The following is a 15,651-nucleotide window of genomic DNA, read 5'->3' as shown; positions in this document are numbered from 1 at the left end:
TGTTCCTACTTCCTCTCTCTTTGCCACATCTAGCCATTTGAAAATGCTTCAGCTGTGAGTCACAATGTGAATATAGGTCATTATTAAAAAAACAATAATAATAATAATAATAAAGCTCTTAAGGGCACGTTCTGCACAGTTTTGCGGCAGGAACAGGAAAGCAATGATTTGCTCCATCTTTCGATGAGGAAAATGAAGACTTATTAGTATCTCTCCATGATGTCAAGGAGTAGTCACTCCACAGAACGAACCGGTCTGTCTGGCCTTGCTCTCACAGCCAAGGGAATGTCAGGGAAATGGAACATCTCCCAGGGAAAAGTTCCACGGGTTTTGTCTCCTACCAGGGACAGGTTGTGTCCGGCCCTAGGATGAACTTTCTTGTGTAAATTTAAAACACTTGAAAAAGAAAGGAAGGAAAAGTTTTGGGATGGAAAGTATCCAAGAGGGCAGAAAAAGACCAGGTTGCTGTCATGAGTTACATATGGACACAGGGCTGGCCTGAGGCCAGACGTTCTGGCAGACGTTGGGCTGAGTGAGCAGGAAACTGGAGTGGTGAGAACCTGTCATTCTGTCCCCTCACACACGTGTCCCAGCCAGAGAGTGATGGGGAAGCCAGGAGGGAGAGGAGGCCCAGGGCTGGTGCCCTATCCTGGGCTGAAACTCAGGGCTTGCACCCCATCTGTCAGAACTGCAGAAAAATGAATGGTGAGCTTCAGACAGGTAATGATATCCACCCTTTCCGGAATGTTGCCTCCTTCCTGGGTGGTGGGCTACACACCTGATATTCATCATCTCACTTAATCTTGACCACGAAGCCTGCAATTGCAATGACTATCTTCATATAACAGGAGAGTAGATGGAGTTCATTTGCCCAAGCTAATAAATAGCTAAACAATAGCCCCAAAGTTCATCTAGTCCCAAAGCTATGCTCTCCCTTCTGCAAGAAACTGCCCCCTGATTTATAAATACTAGATGGAAAATGATGTATATAGCAAGAGTGAATCCCTTTTCTACCTGGCCAATGAAAAGTTGGGAGCTTGAATCCAACAGGGATGCGGGACTCATTGGACCCCATGCCACGTCGGCTGCATGAACAGAAGTTAAAGGTCTGGACCAAGGGAGGTGCTGGTCCCACCCACTTTGGCTGGGGTCAGAACACGGCCGGAGCTCTGGCCTTGGCTCTGAGGGCTGAACTATGAAAACGCCCAGTTCAGGCTGGAGTCCCCCCCAGAGGAGGGTCAAGAGAACAGGAAGTCAGGAGTGCCCCGAGACCTGCATCCTTGGAGGGAGGTAGAGGTAACGACGACCTTTCAGCAGCAAACGGTAAAGTGTGTGCAGCCTGGAGGGAAGGGGGTGATGTTTCTTCTCTGCGGGCCCACAAAGCAGATTTGGGGCAAGCAGACTGAGGGTACAAGAAAATGCATTTCAACGCAGCAGAATAAGACACTTTAACCTGTCACAACCTGCCCAGGACAGCCCAAGGCAGCATAGACTGCAGTGGAGGCCATGCGCCCCAAGTCCGCTGAGACAGGTGGGCAGGAGACTGACAACCACCTGGCAGGTCCCGTGGGCTGGACATTGTGCCAAGCATTCAGTTGCCTTTAAGCCCCTCCCAGCCTTTGTAGAGCTGACCTGTTGACCTACATGAGCAGCAGAGGATACTGACCCACCTCCCAGAGGCAATGAGGCGCTTAGAGATGTTGGGTAACCTGCCCAAGGTCACACAGTGGAGCAGAGCTGTGACTAGGACCCAGGTCTTCCTCCAAATCATACTGGGGGTGGGTAGGAGGTGAATTAAGCTCAGCTGGACCACTGGCTTCCACTCTCACCTTTGGCATGTCCGAGGTCTTCCCAGGATGGGGGAGGATCAGAACATCACCCTTCCTAACTTCTCTCAATTCCATCATGATCTTTTCACCTCAATAACTGTGGCTTTGCTTCAGGGCTACATTCTCTCCATGCTGCACTGCCCTAGATCATTCTGGAAGCCTCCCAACTGCTCTCACCTTCCTCTTAAAATCCAGGGACATTGGGAGGTACATTAGAATCACCAGGGAGCTTTAGAATATACTAGGGCTCCTCTAAAAGTTACACATAAAGCTATAGTAATCAAAACAGCATGGTATAGGGCTTAAGGAGAGACACATAGACAAATGGACTAGAACTGAGAGCCCAGAAACAAAAACCTATACCCCTACGGCAAATTGATTTTCAGTAAGAGTGCCAAGACTATTCAATGGGAAAAGAATAGTCCTTTCAACAAACGGTGCTGGGAGAACTGGACAACCACATGCCAAAGAACGACGTTGGGCCCCTACCTCACACCATATACAAAAACTAACTCAAAATGGATCCATGACCTACATATAAGAGCTAAAACCATAAAACTCCTAGAAGAAAACAAAGGGGTAAATCTTTATGACCTTGGATTTGGTAATAGATTTTTAGCTATGTCACCCAAAGCATGAGCAACAAAAGAAAAAGTAGATAAACTGGAACCTGGGGACAGGTTCTCCTGGGGCAGCCAGGCTTCTGTCACCCCCTCCCCGCCACCTGCTTCCCGCGGTCAGATCTCAGGAGGAGGAAGATCCCCATGCTTCCTAGAAACTACCTTCATTGGCTCGCTCAGCCTGCTGCAGAGGGCTGGCTAGGGAGATTAAAAACATCAGGGGACTTCCCTTTCTCCCTGAGCTCTGAATTCCGTGCAAGGCTGGGTGGAGAACGCAGGAGGAGGGCTACCATGAGTGTCACAGGGTGATGCTGTGAGTCCTGCAGGGGGCCTCCTGGACGCTGTGGGTACCTCTGTGGGTGCTCTGGGGAGCCGCAGAGGTTGTATGGGTGCTGTCCTGAGAACGTGGGAAGCCACTGGGGTGCTGTGGGGTGCTGTGGCCAACACACTGTTTTTGGGACAGGAGCCGTGTGTTTAGGTCCCAATCTGACTGCTTTTTGGACATGAAACCTGGAATAATTTACAATTTCTCTGAATCCCAGCTGTCCTCACCTATAGTTTATTAATACCTGCCTCTTGGGGCATGGGGACGATCAGCGATTATCTACAGAAAGGGTCCGGTAAATGTCGTCGGGAGTGAAGTGTAAACCATGGGATAAAGGCTCAGGAAGAACTGTTCACACCCAAGGTGGCCCCACACCCCAGGGTGTCAGAACAGAGAGCTGACACAACCCAGGCCCCACTGTCGGCCCTTTTATAGACCATGCGTGGAAAGAGGTATGTGTCTCCACAGTAACCTCCCTGTTTGGTCACAAACACCCGGCTCGTCCATCCCAAGAGCCCGAGCCTCTTCAAGGGGGTCACCTTGGGAGGCCACATTATCCCAGGGGACTTCTGTCATGCAAAGCAAGCAGGAGGGTCCTCCCCCTGACAGCCACCCAGTGAGGTGCATGCTATCTGCCCATTTGATAGATGAGAAAACTGAGACTCTGGACACCAAATCACTCACCCGGAGTCAAAGAGCTACGGAAGAGCAGAGCCGGGACCCAGCCTCGGCCAGTCTGGCCCCCAAACCCCAGCAGACATTTCCCATAATGGCACATACTGTCTGCCTCCTGCTGATGGTCCTCCTTGTATTCTCCCCGGGGACTCTACATTGATCTGTTTCCTAGCTAACAAGGGGGGTGAGGCTGACTCGCTTTGCTCCCCTGCAACCTTCCTGAAGGTAAACCGAGAACAAAAGCACCCCTGCTGCTTTTCTCCGTACTTAAAGAGATTCCTGCCTCTCGTATACTGAGGCTCACGGCTTCCCCTGATGGAGAAACATCCCTAGCAGAGAAGTCCTGGGGAAGTTAAGCTTTTCCCGACTCGCTTCAGCGCCTTCTCCTGATTAAGAAAAGCGTGCGGGATCCTGGCTCTGCGATAAGGCAGCGGCTTCCTGGGGGGAGCAGGGCGGGCTGCCAGGAGGCTGACGGTTGAGATTCTGGCCCAGGCAGCCGGCAGGGCAGGGTGAGCCACATGACACAGGGGACCCGGGGCCCAGCCTGGCCCTGCGTTATCTGCGTCTGGGAGCCAGCCACCGTGCCTTGGATTCCGGCCTGAAACATCCCGGCTGGCTGGCGGCACACTCCAAAAGTGGAAGGATGAGCCCAGAGGCCGGGGGAGGGTATCAGATCGGTGACTGGGAAAGTGACCCAGTGCTTCCCAAGCACGGCGCCAGAGGCAACTGGAACCGCAAATGCCATCCCATGGCTGGGGGCGGCACCCCACAGTGCGCACAACCCATCAATCCGCGCTTCTAGAAGCAGTCTTGGGGTGGGAAGGTGGGGGGGGGGTCTGTACCACCCTCATCTCATCTTCTCCCAAAAACAACCCATGGGTAGCGCTATGCTCCCATTTTAGAGATCAGAAAACCAAGACCAGGGGCGCCTGGGTGGCTCAGTTGGTTAGGCGACTGCCTTCGGCTCAGGTCATGATCCTGGAGTCCCGGGATCGAGTCCCGCATCGGGCTCCCTGCTCGGCAGGGAGTCTGCTTCTCCCTCTGACCCTCCCCCCTCTCATGCTCACTCTATCTCATTCTCTCTCTCAAAATAAATAAATAAAATCTTAAAAAAAAAAAAAAAGAAAACCAAGACCTGCAGAGATGTCACAATGAGCCCAAAGGTTCAAAGCCAAAAATCTAGGATAAGGAAACAAATCATTTTTATGTCCTTTCAAACAATGTGATTTCAAGAAGTGATCTGGCTTCCAGGATTTTGTTAACCTTAAGATTCAAGTCACAGAGTCACTCAAAGGAAAATACACAAGAATTGTAGGGTCGGTCAGACAAGGCTTCAAATCTCCACCATCCCCCACTCACAGCTGTGTGACCTTGAGCAAGTCACTTGACTTCTCTGAGGCCTGGTTCTCTCCTCTCTAAGATGGAGGTGATTTTCGTGCCAAGACCACAGGGCCGTTAAGAGGACTGAATGGATGGTGTAGGGCTTGTGCCTAGAACAGCGCCTGGCATGCAGAGGCCCTCAGTGTTGGTTGATGCGATGCTTCCCAGCAGCCAGGCCTCAAACTCAGCCCATCTACCTCTCAGACTCTGTGGTCTTTTCACCAAGGCTCTGAGGCATCCTTTGGCCAAGACTGGCACTCAAATCTCCACAGTCTTCCCCAAGCCCCCACGCCCTCTCTGCTTCCCTGCTGCCTCACCACACCCATCACTTCCTCTCGTTCAGCCTGGGGCTGGGAACCTCAGAAACTGAGCCATGAGGCCTGGGACAGAGATTCAAGTCACTGTTGCCCATTCTACTGGTGAGAAAACGAGGCCCCATGAGAGAAATGGCTTCTAAGGACCCTTGAGGCACCTGGGCCAGAGGACAGATGTCCTGGCTCTTCATTCAGGAACCTTCCATGAGGCCACGCACCCCATCACCAGTCCTGGGATTGTGGGCAGCCCAAGAAGCTTCCAGAACCCAAGAAGCAAACCAAGACTTTTCCATTCTCATTTCCATCCTGGAATGTGAACTGTATCCAAAAGAGTCCTGAGGTAGAGGGTGGGGGTGTCATTCTAGAAAGGTCTTTTCTTCTCACAATCCTAAGACTATGGAGGGTGTGGGAGGAGGGAGTGGGGAAGAGCTCTGCCTTCCCTGGGAGGGCTCACTGCCTCCCATGCTTCAACCCTCACTTCCTGGACCAACCCCGAGGAGCAACCATGACGGGCAGCCCACTCATGGGGCAGCCGCCAGCCCCAGTGAGACCCTACCTTAGCACCAGCCTCTCTCTCCTCACGCCTCAGCTGTGCTCCCCAACCCTGAACAAAAATGTCTGGGGTGGGGACAAGAGGGAAGCTGCCCTTTGCTTGCCCTGCACTCCGGCAGCAGCTGAGAGCTCTCTCAGTTGGCAGGAGAGGGTTTGTCGAGTGGAAAGAGAAGAGGAGAGAAGATCAGACTCTTATTTGAATAAGATGCCGCCATGTTGCCCTGTGGCCAAATCATACCTCTTTCAACTGGCGTCTGTTCCTTCCAGGAGAGTGAGGATTCTCTTGAGGTGGCTTTCTGATGGCTTCAGGATCAACTCTAGAAGGAGAAGAGAGAGGTGTAAATTTTAAGAAGGCAACAGCCAGTGGGGCATGTGGCTGCTGGGGGCCACCTCAGTTCAGACCCCCTAAGTTCCTTCTCTCTTCTTCCGTCTCTGCAGGTGCAGAAGCCAGACGGGACAGTCTCGGCCAGAAAGACAGAAAGAACTAAGCACCCAGCCCCACATCCCATTCCGGGATGGCGTCCCCAGAGCCTACGGACTGGCACATACTTTCAGCCTTCCAAAATACCCAGGAGCCTGTCCCGTGTGCACGTGATGACATCACGCATGCTAATCACAATATCACATCACATTTCTTTGCTTCTGGCTAGAACATTACCAACTCGTCGCGGAAACTCCATTCTCCTCAGGTGGAAAAAAGCCTTTCTGAGTAATGGTGAAACTGAAGGAGAATTAATCATTGCTTAATGAATGCAGGCTTTGGGGGCAGATCCACACTTACCAGATCTGGTATCCATGAAGAGATAAATAAGAAGAGGCTAGGTCTTTGGTAGTGAAAGAAGCAACTCAGCCCCAGAGTGCAGGGGCCAGAAGTCCAACCTCTCCCCCCAACTTCCTCTCTGTCAGTTTGACGGAGAGCCCCCGGGTCACAGGAGAAGGATCAAATTCGCCACGTCCAGGCCACATACCTGCCAGCCAAGGCTGAGGCCAGCCCTGGGGGACCGGCTTGTTCACATGCACGGCTGAGGAACAAAAGAGCGAAGCCGACAGCACAGATGGGATAGCCGAGTCCCCTGACCCCCAAATCTCCCAGACTCCCGCCCTCCAGGACCGGTCGAGTTTCACGTTGTCTCAGATGATGATGTCGACAATCCCACGAGACGGTATCCCCACTTTGGGGATGAGGGCCACAAACCCAGAGGAATAAATAACTTGCCCAAGGTCGTCACGGCGAAATGGGGCAGAGCCGGGACTGGAAGTCAGGTCCGTGGGAGGTCAAACCTGGCGCCCATACCATGTCCACGGGGCAGGAGAGCAATGAGCTCCAGGTCTGCTCTACGGATCCTAGCTCAATGCACGCTGCGCATAGAAGAGTTTCTCAGGACTCCCTGCAAACTGATGGGGACCAGGGCTTGGCCAGAGGACGGGACCCCAGTTGGCTATCTTTGCCTCCGAAGTTCACCCAGGCAGAGTTGACCCAAGGAAGCTCACATATCATGGAGCAGACCAAGGCTACAATCAAAGGAATTCTATATATATATATATATATATATATATATATATATACACACACACACACACATATATATACACACACACACATTCATATCCATCCGTAGACAAAGACACACACCTATGGATAGGGATATGGAGATATATGTATATAACTTTGATTGTAACTACAAAAGTGAACGTTCTTCCTTATCCATTCATCACATTTCATAGAACCATTGCAAAATCTTTGTAACATGACCCTCTAGGCTTTATTCCATGTAACCACTTATGTGTGTATGTGTGTGTGTGTGTGTGTGAGCATGTGCCTGTGTGGGCCCCCATGGAGATGGTGCAACTCTTTACACAAATGGGATCTTACCACACACGTTCTGCCTCCCCAGCTAGCAGTTGCTATCATGTCTACCCATGGATCTGAGACTATATAGATCTTCCTGAGTCTTCTGCCTCCTCGTAGGTGTGGACCATCATTTATTTAGATATCCCACCTTAGATATGTGGGATATTTCCCTTCCCACCTGTTACAACGTTGTTGCCACCATCCCCTTCCCGCTTACATCGCCGTGTGGGAATGTTCGAGCAAGTCCACAGCCCAGATGCCTGGAAGTGGGATTGCGGGCCAGGGGCTCTACACATTCCACATTTGGCTAGCTTCTGACAAACCCCTTTCCTCAAACAGTGGATCAATTCCTCCCCAAAGAGCAGGACACAAGGAGCCCCATTTTCTTGGATGTAAATTTGTACCCAGGGCTCTGGGCAGGCTTCTGCCTGCTGAGCTGTCTTTCTGGTCACCTTCCAGTAGCCTGGAAGGCCAAGTCCCCTGGACAAAGGGAGGCATTTATTTCTTGGCTCCTATAAGATGGCCACCGCTCCGCTGCCTGGGGACATGTCTGAGGAACTCGGGCCCACCTGAGCCAGGAACTACATTTACGGGCTCAGAACTGATAATGAGCTTTTATGAGCTCTGGGGACCACGAGGACCACGTATTAATGTCAAGTGTGCCCATCAGCCATGCAGCCTGGGTGAATGTCACACATTAACGAAATTAAAGGCGGGAAGGAGCTGCAGGCTGTGTGTCAGGCAGTGTGGGCCGGGCCTGTCAATAATAAAATTACTTTCCAGGCTTTGCACTCCTGAGCCTGAAGCTGTCTCCCGTCTTCGATGGAATTCTGCCTTGCTGCAGCCCAAGAGGAGATTAGTTTATTACCAGTCTGCCAGGAAAGGCAAAATCCAGCACTAATCCTAATTCCCATTTAAGCAAATCTGCATTATGTGAGGGAAACCAGCTGGGCTCAGAATTTCTTCCTCCTTCCCCTGAGATCTCATTCCATCCCTCTCCTCTCCACGGAGGGGGAGAGGGGGGTCACCACAGATGTCAGAGCAGGAGCCCTCCTGGGAGTGGGAAAAGAATCCCAGGGTTTAGGGCCAAGAGGGGGAAAGGTCTGGGTAAACAAGAGGCTGCATCGGAAGATGGCGGGCTGGGAGATGGTGCTCACCATTGACCCGGTTGTCTCTGGCTGCGGGAAGGAAAAGCCACCACCCTCCCAGCCCCAGGCTTGCCCTCGCCTTGAACAAAGATGCCTTGAGATCCTGAGTCCACCTCTGAGTAGCTCTGTCACTGTGAGCATGTGACCTCCCTGCTTTAGGCCTCAACTTCTCATCTGGGAAACCGCTAACAACAGCTGATAGCTCATACGATGTTGTAAGGATCACATGAAAAAGGGACAGATGGGTCCCTGGAGAGTCTGACACACACCGCCCTGTTTTTTGAATTAAGACTCCTGGGGTTATAACGGCACCATTATTTGACTGCCTTGCTTAGTTAATTATGACACGACACTTTGTGTATGATGCATCCTGGTTTCGAAGACCTTAAAATAGAAGAAATAAAATAAGGGGTGCCTTAAAATCCATGAAATAGAGGAAGTGCTCAATCAAGGGCAGGGAGCACGATGACTAGGAGCCAAGTTCTCCTGTTGTCTAAGGTCTAGCCCAAAACTTGGATCTTCTTTTTCTTCTTCTTCCTTCCGAACAAAGCAAAGCTACTCTGTGTGTGGGCAACCAGTCCTCAATTTGTAAGAAAAATCCTGAGAGGTACTTCAGTGTCCTGGATGAGACCCAGCCGAGAGCCTTGAATCTCTAGGTTGATGTTTCCCGCTCTAGTTTTAAACCGAGACGGATCACATGTACACGGCGGTGCGTGCACCTTGAGGACACAGCCTCCTGAGTCTTTACAAACACAGCACCCTATGTGATGCAGCCAGATCACAGACTCCTCCCTGGTTTCCCAGCCATTATTTCTCCACCATCCCACATGTCCCAAGTCACCCGTGACCCTCCTCCTCTGTGGCCCCTGCCGGTCCCTGCCTGGGCTGAGCCTTACCGTTGCCTGTCAGCTTGCTGCAAACAGGCTCCCGGCCGGTCCGCTAGCCTGCGGCCTTGTTCCCTCCAAATTGCCCTCTTGTTTGCTGTCAGACTGAGCCCATAGATGTGTCTCTCTCTTGCTTCAGTGGGTCCCCTGGCTTCCCTTTGCCTATACACAGGCTTTTGATCATCTGAGCTCCACTTGTCTTTTCCAGGCCTTCAGGGTCCTCACAATATGCACAGACCCCATTGTCAGACTGAACTCACCGGGACCCACACGTCCCACTGTTTTGCTCACTCTGCCTGGCAGTCCCTTCTTCCTTTCCTAACCCTGAACTCTACCTCCCCTCCCACTCTCCAAAACACCCGGCAAACTCCTATTCATCCTTCAAAACCTTCCTTCAATATCTCCTCTGAGAAACCTCCCCAGACCTCCACAGGCATGATTAGTCACTGTTCTCTGGGCTCCGATAACAATTTGTGTTTATAGGTAGTCAAGTCAGCATCACAGCACAGTATGTGTTCTGTTCCGTATGATTTTTCTCATCTACCAGACTATGAGTTCCTCTAGGATAGGGATGATTTCTTACTTCCTCTGTGGTCTCAGTTCCTGACTCAGCAAATAAAGCTGGATGGATGGATAGCTGCTAGGATACGTGGATGGATGGAGGAGGAGAGACTGGATCTATAAAAGAGCCTGAATGGTGGGAGGGAGGAAATGGGTTATAGTTGGTTGCAGGGATGGATGAATAACAGAAGCGATGGAAGGATGAATGGATGGATGGATGGATATATGCACGCAAAGATGCATGCATGCAGAAATGAATGGATGTGGGAATGCATGGATGCAGCATGGATTAGGATAGATGGATGCATGCATGGACGGATGCATGCATGCATGGAGGGATGGATGATAGCAGGGACAGATGAAGGCCGGGATGGAAGGGGAACAGATCTCCAAGAGGATGGGTGAAATGAACAGTGGGAAGACAGAACTAGGTTAATGGCAGGAGAGAGGGAATAAATGACTCAACCACTTGTATAATTTTCTCTGAACCCCAGGGGGCTGAGCCTCTTGCAGCTACAGGCGGTGCCTTGCTTTCTCCCTCTAGAGTTTATGGATCTGCGCAGAGACCACTCAGCCAAACGTCGGCAGCCCCCAGTTCCGCCCCATCTCACCCCACTGCTCTAGCTGTGGACTCACAAGTTGAGACCTCAGGAAGGAGCGGTCAGAGTTATGTCTTGCCTTGGTCTTGATCCAGGTGGTGAAGACCAGTGCTACATGGAGATCGAAGTTTCCCTGAGTCTGAGTCTAGCCCCAGCTGGTGGGGCAGGTGGTTTGCCAGCCGTGGGACAGGTCTGCGATAGGTCAACTGCTTGGTCTGGAGCAGACGGATGGCTGATGGGGGTGCCATGCTCCCTTGCAAAGATACCATTTGGGAGACCCTAAAATGGCTGAGGGGCCAGGCTACGTGGACAGCAGGGCACCCTTTGGATGGTTACCTGTGAGAGGGCTCCTGGGAGAACAAATTGACCTCTAGAGCCTGCTGTCTGTCTGCAGCATGGGGCAGGGCAGGCGGCAGGTGGGGAGCCCTCGGCACTGAAGGGTGGGCCACAGACCAGGTTTTCATGGCCCACAGGCCTGGGTTTGCATCTCAGCTATGCCACTTGCCACCTGTGTGACCTTGGCAAAGCTCCTTATCTCTCTAAACCTCAGGTTATTCACCTACGAAGTGTGGACAATCAGAGTCCCACCCCACTGGCCTGAGCTGGGGGTCAGAGGTGCTCACGGGCTGTAAGGGATTCACACGGGGCCCGGCACTAGCAAGCACTTGATCAATAGAGGTCGCAGGAATTACATAAAACAGAATCTGCAGCCACTTTCCGTGAAAGGGGGAGTGGCCATGATCAGTGGTTCCAAGTTATACTCTCCAAACCCTTCCCTCTCTCCCTCGGGGGTCCGCACAAAGAACAGACGGAGTCTACACATCATACACACCCTAACACTTAGCTCACGACAGCCGGACTTGCTCATATTTTATACATCATGTTCCCACATGATGTTGAAGATCACTGATTTAGAGTTGATGGCCTAGAACCCCAAGTCAGTAGGATTCTAGGGGAGGTAAAAGGGATGTCTTCCTGGAAGAGGCAGCAAGGACAGAAGGGAGGGAGGGAGGAAGGTGATCAGCCCAGTGATAAGTCTTTTTCTAGTTACCTGCTGCCCTCAATGCCTCTCTCCTGAGCTGTACGCTCCCCTCAGTCGCTGTCTCTGTCTCTCTGCCTCTCTCTCTCTCCCCTCCTTCCCCAGCCTCCGCCTCTCTCTGCCTGCCCCCCCCATGTTAGCCACCCTACATCTCTACCTGGCTCCTAGGTGGAACAGCCATCCTTCTGGGCCCCATGACCACAAAGACTCTTGGTCATGTGCCCCAAGAAGGGGCAGCATCCTCAGCAGGAGCCTGGAGGCCAGCTCAGCCTTGGCCCCTCTCCCCACACGATGCCAGGCTGGGCCACTGTCAGCCAGATGCATCGCCTGTTGACAGATAAAAGTGCTGCAGTTTATGGCCCCGAAGCAAAGCCAGGGCTTTGTTTGGCTCTATTTTAAGCTGGCCATGCAGGGGGGTAGTGTGGGGGTGGGGGAGAGGAAGAGGAGCCAAGACATGTTCGGGATGAGTTGCTGCTGGGTTCTGTGACTCAACAACAATCACCCCCACCCCCCACGGGCCCGCAGCCCTTAATGAAGCCGCCAGCCCCAGCATGCTTTGCCTAGGTCTCTACCTCCTCTCCACCTGCCCTTGACTCGCGGTGGGAGGGAGAGTGTTTCTCTGTGCTGCCCGCCCTGTCATTCAGCCCCATCACCCTCTGTTCCCATAATGAGTCCCAGAACGGGCCTGCTAAGTGTGCCCCAGGGTCACAGTGGGGCTGAGGTGGGAGCCCTGACATCCTCAGAAAGACTGGGGGTTTTTTGTTTTTATTTCTTTATTATTTATTTATTTATTTATTCATTCATTCATTCATTCATTCATTTAGCTTGGGGCATAGAGGACCACTCCCTCCATGGAACCAGGCACAGTGCAGAAGGTGCTTGGCACCATAAGCAGGGTCTCTGGAGGGTCCACCCAGCTGGTAAGGAATCTGAGTCAGTCTGAGCCCATTAGCCCTGGGTAGCTTGGGGATGGTGGTAGGGCCAGGGAAGAGGGCATAATTAACACGTGAAGCTGCTTATTTCTCCATGCAGCCGTCACTAGTAATCATCATCTCCCCTGTCCCCATGTTCCCATCACGTCTGGGGGTTCCTGAAGATGGGCGAGCCAGGGTCTCTTGTGCCCTCCCCGGTAACCCCTATGGGAGACAGGTGCCTCCATGATGCTCAGCTGAGTGTGAAGAACGCATGGCCTCTGGGAGCCTGAGACCCCTTGTCTCCAGTGGGCCTAGCCCTGCACTTGCCCCCTCTTTGTCCTATTTGGAAGCATTTTCTTGTCACTGGAAGGAGGCAAGGACAAGGGCTGTCCATGCCCTGGAGCTCTCTTTCTTCCTTTTGATCTTTGCTCTTCCTCCTACACTCTTCCCATTTCTCAGATGAGGAAAGTGAGCCTGAGCCACAGCAACTTTATGTAAGTAAACATGGGTGCACTGCTCGTGGAAAAGGAAAAACAGAAAGCATAAGTGATTCTAGCAACCATGTCTGCCAAAGAAGGCTCACTCATTCTCATGAGGGGTCCCCAGAACACCTGCCAGGCGAGTGCCCAACATCCCAGACCTGGATAAACCTGATGGTTTAAGGGACCTATCTCTGATGGGAGAGCTTGGCCCACCACCCCACTCAGCTCCACTGTGCCACCTGCATGAACAAAAAAGGCAAGAAGTGAACCCTCTAACTCTTCCATCAAGTGGCCAGTGCCCTCCTCCTCCCCAGCAAAGGAAGGAGCTGATACTTAGAGAGGTCCAGCCACTTGTCTACAGTCACAGAGCCGAACTGGGCCAAGAGAGGACGAGAGCCCACGATTTTGCCTGCGCCCAAAGTCCCCGGAGTCCCTTTGCTGAGTCCAGCCTGCACTGGGCTGTCCCCATCGCGCCCGTCCTCTAGAGGATGCATCTGAGAGGCTCTCAAGCCATTGGCTACTTGAACAAAGATACCTGGGCTTTCAAAGATGTCAAAACAGCCCAGTGCTCCTAGCACACAGTTCAAGGATGGCAGACTGTCTTAAGGCTGAAGTTGACTTTGCTGTGGGTTGTGTCTCAATGTGTTCCAGACCTTGAACTCAATGTGGACCCACCGTGTGGTCTTACGCATCCAAGAGGGCCCGTCCAAGGATGTTCTGCCTCAGAGAGGAGCAGTTTGAAAAAGCCACATGACAGTAAAAGAGATGTTTCCAAACTGGCCACCCTGCAGCTAGCAAGGAAGCCAGAAGCTGAGAACTCGTAACCGGAGCTGAGTGAAGGGGCCAACCCCACAACCCACCGCAGCTTCCTTCCAAAACCTGGGGCTCTGGGGCTTGTCATTCAGACTTTATAGCCCTCCAGGCTTGGGGGGTGGAAGGGCACCCCATGTCTCTGCAATTCTTCCCCCACTCAAGTCCATGTAAATATATTCTAATGCAGAGAAGGGTCTTCGGGGAAGTAAGACAGCAGAGCCATTAGCATTTTGATGGGTTTTCCCAACACGTGGAACAAGGGCAGTTTAAAATTCATAGTGTGGAGATTAATCCCAGGCACACCTCTCCCTCCCCAGCTTGAGGTGGCCAAGAACTTTTTACCCCTTGAAGACTTTGATTAGGAAAGAAAGCTAGGAACTCAGTCATGGGAGTCCTACAGAGAAGAGCCAAGATGGTTTTCTAGACTGCGTGTGGAAGGCCTTCTAAACACAATTATTTGACAGAATCAGGGATAAGGGTGGAGAAAAGGCTGTGACACCGCTTGGGCATTGGGTTCTTCCAGAAGAATCCCAGCTGAGCCCGACAAGAGTGCCAAGGGCACATTTGTCTCTCATCAGTGACATAGGCCAGGCCTCTTACCATCCACATTCACGCATTCAGCAAGCATCCCCAGAGAATCTCCATGCCCCACATAGCAGGTGCTTGAAGGAGACGGAGCAGGAAGACAGTAAACTCAGCAAATCCCTGTTCTCAAGAAACTCAGTCTAGATGGAGAGAGAGAGAGAAATGGGGATGAATCCAAGAAAACGGGGTGAAGGAGGGGGCAAGAGCAGCTGTCCTGGGACCGTGAGGTGGAGGGGGCCTCCACCAGCGGGGCCTAAGGGCAGATCACATCTTTTGGGGGAATTCCTGTCCTTCCTCAAAACTTTCCTTTGAAAGTAGATGTGATGTTGTAGCAGGTGCAGAAGGCAAGATGCACGAAGATACAGATATTGTTAACACAAATGATGCAAAAGTTGGAAACCAGGCAAGGAGAGGCCTGTCTTTCCAACATCATCATGGAATATTGTTTAGGGGGCCCACCTACGGATTCTTTAATTATCGTCAGTAGAGGATTCTAGAGAAATGTAACTTCAACTCATGTGAAGTTACTTGTGAACTTGGAGTAGATTTTTTGGGTCTGGTAGAGAAAAGAGCCACAAAGGTTATGATTTTATTGCTCGATAGGGATTCGCCAAATTATATCCAACCCAGCCACCTTATTCCAGTATTATCGCTCCAATGTTTATGTAACTGCCATTTGTCTGATTCTCTGGAGAACCGGCTTCACCATCTTACTGGCTCCCTCATTCATGAGTCAAATCAATCTTTGACCCATGTTCATTGCAGATTTGAATGAGATCTTAGAGGATTTCTAATTTTTAGAAAATTATACTTTGGCAGTGCATGCCCGATTACACACACACACACACTGCACAGGGGAAAAAATGGAAAGAAATATAGCAAAATGTTACCCATGGGTATCTTTTGGTAGTGGGCATAGGTATGCCAGTGAGTTTCATAATCAGAAAAAAAGTGCTAAACCTCATTTTTAAAATGGAGTCACACACATTCATCTAAGATTACCCAATCAATAGCTAATGCAAATTGCTTGCCTATCCCATCTATTGGGCATGGCTCGAAGCACTCTATGTGGATTATCT

General features: G+C 51.5%; 1 protein-coding gene across 2 annotated transcripts in view; it reads right to left on the bottom strand.

The window, feature by feature from the left end:
• The window catches only part of TSPAN18 (tetraspanin 18), a 182,507-nt gene that overhangs the window by 144,015 nt on the left and 22,841 nt on the right, over positions 1-15,651 (bottom strand). For both annotated transcript variants that reach the window (XM_035012614.1, XM_035012615.1), the window contains exon 2: positions 5,934-6,012. The gene's annotated coding sequence lies outside the window, so the exon portion shown is untranslated. The remainder of the gene's footprint in view (positions 1-5,933; positions 6,013-15,651) is intronic.

The sequence above is a fragment of the Mirounga leonina genome, unplaced genomic scaffold (genome assembly GCF_011800145.1).
Source record: "Mirounga leonina isolate KUSES-001 unplaced genomic scaffold, KU_Mleo_1.0 Mir_166, whole genome shotgun sequence".
Classification (NCBI taxonomy): Eukaryota; Metazoa; Chordata; class Mammalia; order Carnivora; family Phocidae; genus Mirounga; species Mirounga leonina.
Note: the sequence above shows the minus strand (reverse complement) of the source record. Positions and strands in the feature narration are given on the sequence as shown.